The following is a 14,939-nucleotide window of genomic DNA, read 5'->3' on the forward strand; positions in this document are numbered from 1 at the left end:
CCTCCATGTTTGGGTCAGATTTTTCTATGCTGGTCAGAGCTCAGGCTCAGAGACCAGTATTTATAGAAGAAGACCAACCAACAGGATAGGTATACAGGCAGGTCACCCTGACAGATGACGTAGGCTCACCTGAGGTGCGGGGTCTAAGCACTAACCAGTATCACCAGAGCTCCAGATGGTGGGTATGGGTTTTGCTGCGTGTTAGTACCAGGTCACAGTAGTAGTAGTCAATAAACAAGCCAAGGGTCAGTAACAAGTTGTTCCAGGTCAGTAGTGAAGGTACAGAAGGTAGCAGGAGAGACAAGGGCAAGATATTGGATGGAGAAGACACAATAATCTGCCAAACAGGAAGTGCAGAGACATGGCTTAAATCAGGAAGTTCATGGGAGGAGCAAAGATTTCAAGGCTCAGGAGAAAACACAGCAATGGATTAAGCAAAGTGCCGTCCATTATATCAGATAACTCAGTGAGAAGAGTTACTACCAGACACAGTAGAGGTCCTGGGTTCAAGTCTAGGCTCTGACAGGTGTCTACATTGAGCAGAGGCAATGAATTAAGATTTAGCTTCCAGCTGATCCCCAGAATCTCCATAAATCCAGTCTAGATACATAAATTGTGTCTGCAGCACAGAGAAGGAAGATTATCCGAGAGAAATCCAGGAATACAGGACGGGGAACACAGCTCAGGAAAGTGACCAGGGGATTACAGGCTGATATCACCCAGTCCCCGCCCTACTCTGGACCAATCAGTGAGCAGTATGGGTGGAGGAATGGATTTAGTGTTCATGACCCACCTGTGCTGATCTCTGTAGGAGTGTCCTCCTCTATAAATGTCCCCGTTATTCCATCCTCCTCCATAGACTGCTGATCATCCCTCACATACGCCTCTTCTTCTTCTGCTTTCACCTCAAATTCTATATCGATTGGATCTCCACTCTAAATCAAGGAAATGAGAGAAAATATCATCTGTAAAATATAAGGTCACATAAAAGAACTCCACACATTGTCTCCACAAGTCCATGATCTAGATACTCTGTCCCACTGACCTTGCAATACTGAGGGATGGTGTGATCTTCCTGTGTGGAATCCCGGGAATACAGAGGACGGGGACATCTCTCTGGTGGGTTCCTGGTATTAGGTGGCTCCATCATCTCCTTGTGTCCTTCTGAAAACTCCTCCATCACTCCATACTCCTCATCCTCCTCTTTATACTCTTCTTTAACATCAATATTATCATCCCCGAGGATTCCACTCTGAAAGATATAATAAAACATTCATTGTAACAAACATGCTGTGTATAAATCACAACTACCAATAATTGTCATCATCTACCTGATGATGGTGAGGGATGGTGTGACCTTCCTGTGTGGAATCCCGGGAATACAGAGGACGGGGACATCTCTGTGGTGGGTTCCCATGACTGGATCCATCTGTAGGAAACACACACACTGACTGAATCCATTGTTTCTATGTGTTTATCAGATGATGGGGGATCTAGGTGGATCCTCCGTACTGCTCTCTCCTTTACAATAAAGTCTCCTCTTACCCGGTGATGTGAGGGGCGGCTGATTGTCCATCATGACGTCCTTGTAGAGATCCTTGTGTCCTTCTAAATACTCCCACTCCTCCATGGAGAAATAGACAGTGACACCCTGACACCTTATAGGAACCTGACACACACAATGATACAGTCACCATCCAGACACATCCCTTGTCTGTTACTGGAGAATGTCCCAGAATTCCCGGCACCGCTCACCTCTCCTGTCAGCAGCTCAGTGATCTCTCTGGTGACTTCTAGAATCTTCTTCTTCTTTCTCTCTTCTATCAGGGAGGGAGGTGGAGGCAATGTGATGTCATATGATCTCCAGACTTCACAGGAGGAAAACTCTACATCTGAACACAAATAGTCACATCAAATGATATTCCCAGAATCCTCCTCACCTCTCCATTCAGTTCTCCATTTTATTAAAGCCCCACTTCAGGCTGAGGTATAATTTCCCCCCACAGGACCCCCACACTACACAGGTTAAAAGGAATTCTGACGTCATAACATAACGCAGGACCAACAGTTCTTTTTTGCTTATGAGGATGCCAAGGGACCCCCACATCCTAATACCATAGAATAAAAAGAAAGGAGCAAAACAAAGGGACATTGGGAGGAGGAGCTGTGAGGTCAGTGTGATGTCATAGGATTCTCTGACTCTGGATGGAGGGATATTGGAAGGAGGAGCTGTGAGGTCAGTGTGATGTCATAGGATTCTCTGACTCTGGATGGAGGGATATTGGAAGGAGGAGCTTTGAGGTCAGTGTGATGTCATAGGATTCTCTGACTCTGGATGGACGGACATTGGGAGGAGGAGCTGCGAGGTCAGTGTGATGTCATAGGATTCTCTGACTCTGGATGGAGGGACATTGGGGGGAGGAGCTGCGAGGTCAGTGTGATGTCATAGGATTCTCTGACTCTGGATGGAGGAACATTGGGAGGAGGAGCTGCGAGGTCAGTGTGATGTCATAGGATTCTCTGACTCTGGATGGAGAGAGATTGGGGGGAGGAGCTGCGAGGTCAGTGTGATGTCATAGGATTCTCTGACTCTGGATGGAGGGGCTGTGAGGTCAGTGTGATGTCATAGGATTCAATGACTCTGGATGGAGGGACATTGGGAGGAGGAGCTGTGAGGTCAGTGTGATGTCATAGGCTTCTCCATCCCCCACCACTTATAAAAGTGGTATAATCCTTTGATATAGACTGATGAGGTAAGAAAGTGATTGGTGGGAAAGGTGACACAGCTCCACAATGAGGAGAATGTTCCGGCCCCGGAAGTGGGGGAATGTTGTGCCCCTGAAGGGGTTCATCTGGGTTCCCACACTATATATGTGTGTATCATCATCTGCTGGAGATAAAAGACGTCACAGTGACTATTGAGGAAGAGGACGGACATGACTATGGAGGAAGAGGACGGACATGACTATGGAGGAAGAGAATGGAAGTGACTATGGAGGAAAAGAATGGACATGACTATGGAGGAAGAGGACTGACATGACTATGGAGGAAGAGGACGGACATGACTATGGAGGAAGAGGACAGACATGACGGGGGGTTACTGGGTGTAAATAGGAAATAACATCTTATTACCTCCTCTGCTGCCACTTCCAGCAACGTCTCCTTTCAGCTTCCTCCCAACTCACCTCTCGCCCAAAACTTCCTGTCTGTACCTGACATCACTTCCTGTCTGTCCCTAACATCACTTCCTGTCTTCCATAGAGACTTCTTGTGTGGGTAGAAGTGAGATCCCCACCTTGTGGAGCTCAGAGGAACTGCAGCCCTGAGAAGCGTCTGGTAGTGTGGCCCCGGCCTTGTGCTGGGTGTGTATGGACTGTAGATCCTTGTGTAGGGGAGGAAATGACTCCTATCTGTGACTGCTGTAACCTGCTGACTGGCATCTCCTGTGAAATCTGACACTTGCACTGGATACACACAAGGCAGTCAGGGATTTCAGCCCCTCCCTTCTCCTCTCAGACTGTAATACAGAGAGAGCCAATCAGAAGAGGTATTAAAGGAGCCAATGACAGGGACTTTCTCAAGCAGGAGGTGCAGCTGCAAAGCATTGTGGGATATACAGTCCTGAACAAAAATGGCCTGATAGGCTGATATGAGGAATGGAACTACAGAGACCAGAATGCTTAGTGAGAGCAGAGTGAAGGACTCCATCTTGTTTTTCCTGAGGGGAGGCAGTCTGCATGTGGCAGGGAACAGTCTGGACCTGGCAGAGAAGTGCTCAGGGTCAGTTCACTCCATGTTTAGGTATCTGCATCAGTCAGGGAACATCCAACCTGAGAGATGTGGCCTACAGTACAGTGCCTACACCGACAGTGTGAAGGGCTCATCGTGAGGTGACCACAGGAGCCGGTCATTTCCAGGACCATGGTTTGGGCCTTAGTCCCAGGATCTGGTGAGAGGGATTTTGCCCCCTGGCAGATGACAGGAACACGGCACACAGAGACATGACACTTCTCCCATACTCACCAGGCACTGGGTTGTGTAGATGGTCCTGCTATACAGACACAGTGTTTGCTTTGCTATACAAATCCTGCCACGGGATTACAATGATACTTTACCATAGGAGTGTAAGTGCACCAATGAAAGTGTCTCGCTGAAGACCCCAACATTCATCCTGTTACCAAGAGACTGAAGTTACTGGTGCCATACGGGCACGCGCATGCGTATTCAGGCCTCTATATTGCATGGTGTGGGAGGGAATAGCTCTACCTTGGAAAGTAGCTATGAAGCATCAGTTGGGCGCAGTGTTTGCCTATTGGGCTTGTGGTGTCGGGGGTTAGAAGGGAGAAGTCTGACACCACAGAGTCATCCTTCTGCTCTCCTCCAGGCACACCTAGGATCGGCACAGGGGGTGATGCCAGTTAGAGGGGTGGGAGATTAGTGAACATTCTCTCCTGGATCTCCCCTTCTTTCTTTTTTTGTTCCAAAAAAGTTTTATTGAAGTAAGAAAGACAAAACAGATCATAGACAGATACGGATCGCAGTCCGTGCACATCTTCATACATGTTCTCCCGTATCGCAGACGGGAATAGGACATTAGAATAGATTTTAGATCAACATGAATCCAATTCCCACAGTAAAGCATATGCAAAAAGTATAACCATAGCAATACTATTTACCGTCTGTAATTTTCGATAAATATGGTATACATTAGTCTCTATGTAGAGAGAGCTCAAGCATCATGACTATGAGGTGCAAGACAAACGTATTATCTCAAGGCACAGATGTCTGCTATATCCGTATCCAAAAATCGTGGGTTAGTTTTCTAAAGTATTATCACACTTGTACATCTAGGAGTATTCTGACCTTGTAAAAAATATAGCTATTTAGAATGTGAGAAAAAGGGTTGCAAAAGGGAGAAAGAAAAGAAAAGAAAGAAACTCGAGTGGAAATGGAAAAAGAGTATGGGAAGTAATATCAGAGTGAGGTGGAGTGGGACAAGGAAGACAAATAAATAGGGGAAAAAAAAGGGGGGGGGGAAGTTGAGGATTAGAATTAAATAAGCATAACCAAACCAATCACATCATATAGTATCGGCCTGGTTATAACAGATGCTATCTTAAATTAGGGGTATAATCCAGTTAAAGTCCGGTAAAGTCCAGTAAAGGAATTATTCCTGAAGTGAAAGTTCTAGAGGCTTTCCAGGTTTCCAAATCTTCTCGCTCATTCCTTCATTAAGCCATGATAAGTATCAGTAGATAGGAAGTGAGTCCAACATGCCCATGTCTTCCTGAATCGCTCGGAGTGTTCTTTAGCCACTGAGATCAGCTCCTCCATTTCCGCGATCCTATTGATCCTAAGAATCCACTCTCGCATGGTGGGAATATAGTCTGATCGCCAATGAACAGGGATACACTGTTTTGCCGCATTTATCATGTGTAATGCAAGCGACTTACGATAGGTCTTCACAGGAAGTGAGGAATGATGGAGTACACATTGTGCTGGGGTAAAGTCTAGGGCGTATGTAGTAACTTGTGCGATTATGTCCAAAACTTTTATCCAGAAGGGCTGCAGTTGCGGGCAATCCCACCATATATGCAAAAGAGTACCTGTTGCCTGGCAACCTCTCCAGCATAAGTCAGGAACGTTAGGATCAAATTTATGAAGCACAGATGGAACTCTGTACCACCTGGAAAATCTCCCCTTCTTTCATTGAACATTTACTCCTGGATTTCCACTTCCCATGGTGAACGTTCACTCCTGGATTTCTCCCTCCTGGAGTGAGCATTCGCTCATGGATCTCCCCTTCCTTTAGTGAATGTTCACTCCTGGATCTCTCTTCCTTCAGTGAACATTGACTGGTGGATATGAGAGGATGGGGAGACGTCAGAGGTCCATCAGCTTCATCAGATGACAGGAGAGACACCAGAAGTCCATCAGCTTCATCTGAGAATGGGGAGACATCAAAATGTCCATCAGCTTCATTGTATAACAAGGGAGACATCAGAGGTCCATCAGCTTTATCAGAGGGCAGGGGAGTCATCAGAGGTCCATCAGCTTCATCAGAGGATAGGCAGACATCAGAGGTCCATCAGCCTCATTGGAGACAGGGGAGACATCAGAGGTCCATTAGCTTCATCAGAGGACAGAGGAGAAATCAAAGGTCTATCAGCTTCATCAGAGGACAGGGGAGACATCAGAGGTCCATCAGCTTCATCGTAGGACAAGTGAGACATCAGAGTTCCATCAGCTTTATTGGAGGACAGGGGAGTCATCAGAGGTCCATCAACTTCATCAGAGAACAAGGGAGACATCAGAGGTCCATCAGCTTCATCGTAGGACAAGGAAGACATCTGAGGTCCATCAGCTTTATTGGATGACAGAGGAGTCATCAGAGGCTGTCACAGATCCCACCCACATGCACACGCCCACAGCGACTAGCTAACCGAGGCATGCACGTCTGGCCATGACTTGGTGTAAAGAGGGAATGAGGGGGACTTATTTTGTCACAGCCCGCACTACCTCTCCTCTCATATTAGGACCCATGCAGTTTATGTTGTCTATATGGAGGAGGTGTAGGGTTACATTCATCCTAGGCTCTAAGTGTTCCCCCTTGACCAACATCATTTTTAATCCAAGTCTCCCAGATGGTCTGGCCATTGGTTGAGTCCGTCCTTGGGCTGAGGCTAATCTATTCCAATTGCAACAATTACAACCTTAAATCCTTCCCTGACATTCAAAAAGCTGCTCGCATTCCACCCCATCAGTATTTTATCTACAGATACAACACATTTTTGCCTCCAAAGCCTCTTCTCTGACTCTTGAACAACCTACCCCTTTAGATCATATCTGCATCCAAGGCCCACACCACCGGGACATCATTTCCGCTACGTATACATTGCTTGTAGATGTCGCCCTTTTTCTATTGGTTCTCCCCTTTATATGTGTAAATGGTCCCGTTTCCTTCAATGTGATATTGGGTTGGATCAATGGAGTAGGATTTGGGAGGCCTCTTCTAAATCTTCTGTGTGTGTAATGTATACAGAAAATCCTTCTAAGACCCCCATGTTTTGGTATCGGACCCCTGAGGTTCTCCATGATAGTAACCTGAATGTTTCTTCTGTTTGCTGGTGTTGTGGGACGGAAACTGCGACTCTTTTCCACATTTCTTGGGATTGCCGGTCCATTGCGCCCTTTTGGAGGAGGTCCTTACCCCATTGTGGTCACTTTTCCTGGCTCCTGTCCCTTTTGAGCCCATTTACTTTCTGTTGGGTCTACCTTTTCGGGTCTCTCTAAATGTGTAAGAAAACTTTCTACCTACATTCTGAGGGCAGCCAGGAGAACCATTCCCATGCATTGGCTGTCTTCTATGTCCCCCATGTTACCGGCACTGATGAAGGTCAGAGCAGAAATGAGAAAGTTGGAGTACCTACCTGCTTTACACCCTGCTACTGTCCCTGTGCTGGAGGCAGTTCAGGACCCACGGGACACCTATGACACCGATCTGTCTGCTCCGATCGTTTGTGATTGATGGCCATGTCACTGTTTTGTATTGACATTGTATGTTCTTATGTACCTCTCATCGATGAGCTGCTTTATCAGCCTTCTCTCCCTCTCTGCTTTTATTTTACATTTACCTTTGTGGCTGCTTGTTGTAATGTGTCACATAGAAAGGGAAATGGGTGCTAATAGGCTGCAGGAGATCCGCTGAGACATAGAGAGGGAAATGGGTGCTAATAGGCTGCAGGAGATCCGCTGAGACATAGAGAGGGAAATGGGAGCTAATAGGCTGCAGGAGATCTGCCGAGACATAGAAAGGGAAATGGGTGCTAATAGGCTGCAGGAGATCTGCTGAGACATAGAGAGGGAAATGGGTGCTAATAGGCTGCAGGAGATCTGCTGAGACATAGAAAGGGAAATGGATGCTAATAGGCTGCAGGAGATCTGCTGAGACATAGAGAGGGAAATGGGTGCTAATAGGCTGCTGGAGATCTGCTGAGACATAGAGAGGGAAATGGGTGCTAATAGGCTGCAGGAGATCTGCCGAGACATAGAGAGGGAAATGGGTGCTAATAGGCTGCAGGAGATCTGCCGAGACATAGAGATGGAAATGGGTGCTAATAGGCTGCAGGAGATCTGCCGAGACATAGAGAGGGAAATGGGTGCTAATAGGCTGCAGGAGATCTGCCGAGACATAGAGAGGGAAATGGGTGCTAATAGGCTGCAGAAGATCTGCCGAGACATAGAGAGGAAAATGGGTGCTAATAGGCTGCAGGAGATCCGCCGAGACATAGAAAGGGAAATGGGTGCTAATAGGCTGCAGGAGATCTGCTGAGACATAGAGAGGGAAATGGGTGCTAATAGGCTGCAGGAGATCCGCTGAGACATAGAGAGGGAAATGGGTGCTAATAGGCTGCAGGAGATCCGCTGAGACATAGAGAGGGAAATGGGTGCTAATAGGCTGCAGGAGATCTGCCGAGACATAGGGAGGGAAATGGGTGCTAATAGGCTGCAGGAGATCTGCTGAGACATAGAGAGGGAAATGGGTGCTAATAGGCTGCAAGAGATCCGCCGAGACATAGGGAGGGAAATGGGTGCTAATAGGCTGCAGGAGATCTGCTGAGACATAGAGAGGGAAATGGGTGCTAATAGGCTGCAAGAGATCCGCTGAGACATAGAGAGGGAAATGGGTGCTAATAGGCTGCAGGAGATCCACCCGAGACATAGAAAGGGAAATGGGTGCTAATAGGCTGCTGGAGATCCGCTGAGACATAGAAAGGGAAATGGGTGCTAATAGGCTGCTGGAGATCCGCTGAGACATAGAAAGGGAAATGAGCGCTAATAGGCTGCGGGAGATCCGCTGAGACATAGAAAGGGAAATGAGCGCTAATAGGCTGCGGGAGATCCGCTGAGACATAGAGAGGGAAATGGGAGCTAATAGGCTGCAGGAGATCCGCTGAGACATAGAGAGGGAAATGGGTGCTAATAGGCTGCAGGAGATCCGCTGAGACATAGAGAGGGAAATGGGAGCTAATAGGCTGCAGAAGATGATGTCATTATGAGTGGATTGATATATATTTTTGCATTGTCCCCCCCAGAAGGATCAGGTTTGGCGGGATCGCTCTCATTAGCTATACATTTGTATTTTGTGTTCTGTGTTTGTAAGACTTTTCTATATGTAATAAGAGATGTTTGTTGAACAGTTGGTTACATAAGAGTTACATTTATTTCTTCTTCCTTTATTCAGTAATGTTTCATCTCCCGTAGTATCCCTGTAAGGTACATATTATACAGGAAGGGGGATTATGGGATGGATCTCGGGGCTGCAGTTCCTCTGATCTCCACAAGGTGCTGATCTCACCTATACTCACACAGGAAGTCTCTATGGAATGCAGACAGGAAGTGATGTCAGGCACAGACAGGAAGTGATGTCAGACACAGACAGGAAGTTCCAGATGAGAGGTGAGGCAGGAAGAAGTATAGAGGAGACGTTGGTGGAAGTGGCAGCAGAGGAGGTAATAAGATGTTATTTCCTATTTAAAACAATATATATAAATCTGAGGCTCTTTTAGGAATGTTTGTGGCTTTAAAAAATGAAAGGGGCTTTATAGCAACTTAAATGTGTAATATGTGTAACATTGTTCTGTTTATCTCCCCCTCCCCCGCCTGTCTCCAGCACTGCACCCGGGGACTAGCAGGGAGGGGAGAGACCTTGCAGTGTAATGAGTACCGATTGGCTGCTCCTCAGGAAAGGGGAGTGTCCTGCTTATCCTTTCTTCCTTTCACTCTCAGAGCCGTTTTTGCATTTTTTGCACGTTTAAAAAATCATTTTATCCTGAAGATGACACAAAACCCCCAAAATATCGATTTTCTGAAAGTAGAGACTTTAGAGAATAAAATAGCGGCAGTTCTAATTTTTATGTCACAAAATATTATCACAAAGTCTAGGAAATGCCAAATTTCAGTAAAAAATTATTATTATTACATGGAGTTTATATAGCGCCAAAGGGTTTGCTCAGCGCTGTACAATAGGGGGGACAATACATGAAACAGTACCACAAAAACAGACAGCACACGAGGGGTAAGAGGGCCCTACTCTTAAGAGCTTACAATCTGGGAGGGAGGGGGTAGTGGTACAGGAGGAAGTGGCTGTGGGAGATGGAGTGATAGGAGGAATGAAGAACGGCTGTTAGGTGAGGGTGGGGTAGGCTTCCCTCAAGAGGTGGGTTTTCAGGGAGCGCCTGAAGGTGAGGAGGGAAGGTGACAGTCTGATGGATTGGGGTAGTGAGTTCCAGAGGATGGGGGAGGACCTGGAGAAGTCTTGCAGTCGTGCATGGGAGGAGGAGACCAGGGAGCATGATAGGAGGTCCTGTGAAGAGCGAAGGGTACGGGTAGGGTGATACCTGGAAATCAGGTCAGTGAGATAGTTAGGGGCAGTGTTGTGAACGGCTTTGTAGGTCAGGGTTAAAAGTTTGAATTTGATGCGTTAGCAATCGGGAGCCAATGAGGGGATAGGCAGAGGGGGGTGGCAGAGGTGGAGTGGTTGGTGAGGTGGATGAGTCTGGCCGCTGAGTTCAGGATGGTCTGAAGCGGGGAGAGCCTGCACTGGGGTAGGCCGGTGAGGAGGGAGTTGCAGTAGTCAAGGCGTGAGATGATGAGGGAGTGTACGAGTAGTTTGGTGGTGTCTGGGGTGAGGAAGGAGCGTATCTTGGCGATGTTGCGGAGGTGGAGCCTGCAGGTGTTTGTAAGTGATTTGACATGAGGTTGGAAGGAAAGGTTTGCGTCCAGAATGACGCCAAGGACTTTGGCTTGCGGGGCGGGATTGATGGTGGTGATGTTAGTAGTGATGGATAGGATGGGGGGGGTGTTGGCAGGGGGAAGACCAGGAGCTCGGTTTTGGAGAGGTTAAGCTTGAGGAAATGTAGCGACATCCAGTCTGAGATGTCGTTTAGGAGGTGAGTGATGCGGGCGGAGAATGTGGGGGTGAGATGAGGGGTGGAGAGGTAAATTTGAGTGTCATCAGCGTGGAGGTGGTAGTTGAAGCCGTGGGAGTGTATGAGTTTGCCAGGGGAGGAGGTGTAGATGGAGAATAGAAGGGGTCCAAGGACAGAACCTTGAGGGACCCCAACAGAGAGGGAGAGGGAAGGGGAGGTGGCACTGTTGTAGGAAACGCTGAAGGAGCGTCGGGATAGGTAAGAGGAGAACCAAGAGAGAGCGGTGTCTCTGATGCCAAGGGAGAGTAGTTTATTAAGGAGGAGGGGGTGGTCAACTGTGTCAAAGGCCGCAGAGAGGTCCAGGAGAAGGAGGACAGAGTAGTCGCCTTTGGCTTTGGCGGTTAGTAGATCGTTGGTGATTTTGAGGAGGGCGGTTTCGGTGGAGTGTAGGGGGTGGAAGCCGGACTGTAGTGGATCAAGGAGGTTGTTGTCAGTTAGGTGGGTGCTTAGGCAGTCGTAGACTAGGCGCTCAAGGAGCTTGGAAGTGAGTGGCAACAGGGAGATGGGTCTGAGGTTGTTTGGGTCAGAGGGGTCCAGGGAGGGCTTTTTGAGTATGGGGGTGATGTGCGCATGCTTTAGGGGGGAGGGTAATGTGCCAGCAGAGAGGGATAGATTGAAGATATGGGTGAGGGAGCAGATGAGGGAAGAGGGGGGTGACTGGAGGAGTCGAGAGGGGATAGGGTCCAGGGGGCAGGTAGTGAGGCGGGCTTCTGAGAAGACCCTGGTGACGTCCTCAGTGGTAGCGGGGCTGAAGGAGTGCAGAGCTGGGGGGGTTACGGTAAGCGGGATCTTGGGTGTGGAGGGGGGCAGTGTGGTTGCGAGGTCAGGGGAGGGGAGAGAAGAGGGGGTGATAGGGGGGAGGCTAGGTGGGGAGGTAGATTGCGAGTTGACAATGTCCTTACGGATAGTGTCAATCTTGTTACGGAAATGGGTGGCAATCTCGTGGGCGGTGAGTGAGGTACTGAGTGGAGGAGGGGGGAGAGAGCAGGGAGTTGAAGGTGGAGAAGAGTCAGCGAGGGCAGGAGGAGAGGGTGTTGATCAGGTTTACGAAGTAGGCTTGCTTGGCGGCGTGGAGGGAGGAGGTGTAAGTGAGGAAGGCAGATTTGTAGAGGGAGAATGCATGAGGGGACCTGGTTTTGCGCCATAGTCTCTCCAGCGCACGACTGCGACGTTTGAGGCGTTTAGTGCGGTCGTTCTGTCATGGTTGAAGCAGTCTAGGTTTGATGTTGCGTGTGGTTAGGGGTGCCAGAGTCTAGGGTAGCTGATAGTGAGTCATTGTATGTGGTGGTGGCTAGGTCAGGACATGACAGTGGAAAGATGCTGCCGTGTAGGCGGTTGGCAGCCGAGTGGAGGGGGGCCGGGTTCAGGTTGCGGAGGTTGCGGCTGGTGATGGTTTGCCGCTTTTGGGGGGGAGTTGGGGAAAGGGGAGACGGAGAACGTGAGGAGGTGGTGGTCGGAAAGAGGTCTTGTGTTGGGAAGATAGCGATGAGTGATAGAGGGGGTGGGGACCCTCGTCCTATAATCCCCTCATCACTGTCCCTCCTATAAAAGACAGTTCTGGTTGTTTCTTCACTCTCTGACCTCTGGTGGGGCTCAGCCCCGCTGTTCTTTGTGATTAAATCATGGAGTAAATAAGGAAGTGCAGTACTTCTTGTGTTGGGAAGATGGTGATGAGTGATAGAGGGGGTGGGGACCCTCGTCCTATAATCCCCTCATCACTGTCCCTCCTATAAAAGACAGTTCTGGTTGTTTCTTCACTCTCTGACCTCTGGTGGGGCTCAGCCCCGCTGTTCTTCATGACTAAATCATGGAGTAAATAAGGAAGTGCAGTACTTCTTGTGTTTGGCAGATGGTGATGAGTGATAGAGGGGGTGGCAGCTCCCCCAGGCCTCTGCAAAGCCTTCTCTGTCCTCCGGCACAGTGAGTACTTGTTCTCCTATTCCCCACTCTGACAGCCATGCAGAGGTTCCTGAACCCCCAGAACCATGGCTGAAAGAGACATTAACAGCAGTCCACACTCATGGCACATCGCTCACACAGCTTACTGTGGAATATAAACGCATGAAAGAGGACATTTTATTTATCCGCCATGATATGCACAAGATGACAGAGAGGGCGACCACCATTGAAGGCAGGGTGAGCACATTGGAGGATGAACTCCCTCCATTGTAACAAGATGTACATTCTAACACCATGAGAACATCTGAGCACCTGGCCAGATCAGAGGACATGGAGAATCACCTACGTAGGAGCAACCTTCGCCTGGTAGGCTTGCCTGAGAAAGCTGAGGGAAAGAATCCTGTGGGATTTATTGAGACTTGGTTACTGAATACATTCGCAAAGATGACCTAACACCTTTTTTCTCAGTGGAAAGAGCCTATCGGGTCCCACCCCATCCTCCTCCACCGGGGCCCCTGACAGATCTCGTCTACTGAAACATTTACATTACAAGGATAGAGATATCATCCTCCATCTTGCTAGACAACCACCTGCCATGGAAATACAAGGTGCAAAAATATCTGTATTTCCAGATTTCTCAGCTGAAATCCAGCGTAAGTGAGCCAGATCTACTGATGTTAAATGCCGCCTACGTGTGATCCAAGTGTCTTACTCCATGATTTATCCTGAGAAGCTACGAGTCATAACAGATGGCTCCGTACAATTCTATGACTCCCCTGCAGCAGCATCTACCTGGCTGAATAGGAATGAAAGGCGCTTATGTCCAGCTCCAGTATGACTTATCCATTGCCCGGCGTTCACAACTCAAATTTCTCCTTGTCTCTCCCTTAGTATGAAAGCGGAGTTCAGGGATGAGTAGATTGCCTGTTTTGCTTTAGTAACAGATGACTCCCATGGCTACACCCTTTGGAATGTCACATATAGTCCCTTTGCTTTCCCCTTCTGCTACCCTGCGGGGCGTTTTTGAGTTGACTCAGGTTTGCCCATGTTTTGGCCTAAGTTGGTATTTTTTTATATTTTTTTCACTTGCCATGCTGTCTCTGGACCGGAAAACATCCTACGCCAATTATCACCTACTGGAGTGTGAGAGGAGATCCATCGTCTCTGGGTGTTCCCTATAATTGTATATATTGTGCTGACGATATCCCACCAAACACTTCCTTGGGACACGGAACACTACCCCGGAGGAATCACACTCCTAGTCTTCATAACCTCCTTCATAACTATGAGTAATCAAAAGGATATTGTCCTTTCTTGGAATGTCCGTGGCCTGCATGACCCAAAGAAGAGAATGGCTGTCTTCACATTCCTCAGCCATCAAGACCCTTCCATTGTATGCCTTCAGGAGACTCACATGACTTTGGATACTCTTCATCTTTTGAAACGCTCTGAGTTCCCCCTTCAGTTCCATGCTACACACTCTCAATACTCTAGGGGCATGAGTATAATGGTTGTCAGAGGAGTACCTTTCATGGTTATCTCATCCAAAATAGATCCGTTGGGTCGTTATATATTTCTGTTATACAATTGGGACTCTCATTTATGTGTTCTTGCAAATATGTATGTACCTCCACCATTTCATATGGAGACGGTGAGATGTCTGTTTCAATTTATAGCCACCCATCCACAAACACCATTATTGGTAATGGGGGACATTAACACAGTTTTGGATACTTCCTTAGATCTCTTAAAAAATGATCCCCACTTGGCCCTAGACAAATCACTCCTTTTGAACGCCATATGAAGGAAAAAAGACTCCGGGACTTATGGCGATCCCTCCACCCACTAGATGCTCAAATTTAATGTCACTCCTCACTATCCCGTATAGATTTGGCATTGGGTTCCAATCTGATTCTACCATATACACCTCAGGTGACCTCTTTAGCCAGGAGCCTATCTGATCATTCCCCAATGCGTATATCCTTGTCCCTGAAAAGGTCCTCTACATTTACATTGGGGAAGCTCAATCCATTCTGGATAACTCTCTTC

General features: G+C 48.0%; 1 pseudogene; it reads right to left on the bottom strand.

Annotated features, from left to right (window-relative positions):
• The window catches only part of LOC149460620 (uncharacterized), a 67,989-nt pseudogene that overhangs the window by 2,109 nt on the left and 50,941 nt on the right, over window positions 1-14,939 (bottom strand).

The sequence above is a fragment of the Staurois parvus genome, unplaced genomic scaffold, assembly GCF_062004578.1.
Source record: "Staurois parvus isolate SC_StPar_1 unplaced genomic scaffold, SC_StPar_1.0 ptg000224l, whole genome shotgun sequence".
In the NCBI taxonomy this organism is placed as follows: Eukaryota; Metazoa; Chordata; class Amphibia; order Anura; family Ranidae; genus Staurois; species Staurois parvus.